This window comes from Triticum aestivum, chromosome 6A, assembly GCF_018294505.1.
Source record: "Triticum aestivum cultivar Chinese Spring chromosome 6A, IWGSC CS RefSeq v2.1, whole genome shotgun sequence".
Lineage (NCBI taxonomy): Eukaryota > Viridiplantae > Streptophyta > Magnoliopsida > Poales > Poaceae > Triticum > Triticum aestivum.
This window is the reverse complement of record NC_057809.1, coordinates 621,001,919-621,002,879: the sequence shown is the minus strand read 5'-3', so window position 1 is coordinate 621,002,879 and position 961 is coordinate 621,001,919.

Here is a 961-nt window from a genome sequence, read left to right as displayed (position 1 = left end):
CCCTTGGCCCTATATATAGTGGGGGAAAGGAGGGCAGCAAGATCTAAGGCCTGGCGCCTCCCTCTCCCTCCCGTGACACATCTCCCTCCTCCCGCAGCGCTTGGCGAAGCCCTGTTGGAATCCCGCTACTTCCACCACCACGCCGTCGTGCTGCTGGATCTCCATTAACCTCTCCTTCCCCCTTGCTGGATCAAGAAGGAGGAGACGTCGCTGCTCCATACGTGTGTTGAACGTGGAGGTGCCGTCCGTTCGGCGCTAGGATCATCGGTGATTTGGATCACGACAAGTACGACTCCATCAACCCCGTTCTCTTGAACGCTTCCGCTTAGCGATCTACAAGGGTATGTAGATGCACTCTCCTTCCCCTCGTTGCTGGTTTCTCCATAGATAGATCTTGGTGACACGTAGGAAAATTTTGAATTTCTGCTATGTTCCCCAATAGTGGCATCATGAGCTAGGTCTATTGCGTAGATTCTATGCACGAGTAGAACACAAAGTAGTTGTGGGCGTTGATTTTGTTCAATATGCTTACCGTTACTAGTCCAATCTTGATTCGGCGGCATTGTGGGATGAAGCGGCCCGGACCAACCTTACACGTACGCTTACGTGAGACCGGTTCCACCGACAAACATGCACTAGTTGCATAAGGTGGCTGGCGGGTGTCTGTCTCTCCCACTTTAGTCGGATCGGATTCGATGAAAAGGGTCCTTATGAAGGGTAAATAGCAATTGGCATATCACGTTGTGGTCTTTGCGTAGGTAAGAAACGTTCTTGCTAGAAACCCATAGCAGCCACGTAAAACATGCAAACAACAATTAGAGGACGTCTAACTTGTTTTTGCAGGGTATGCTATGTGATGTGATATGGCCAAAGGATGTGATGAATAATATATGTGATGTATGAGATGATCATGTTCTTGTAATAGGAATCACGACTTGCATGTCGATGAGTATGACAACCG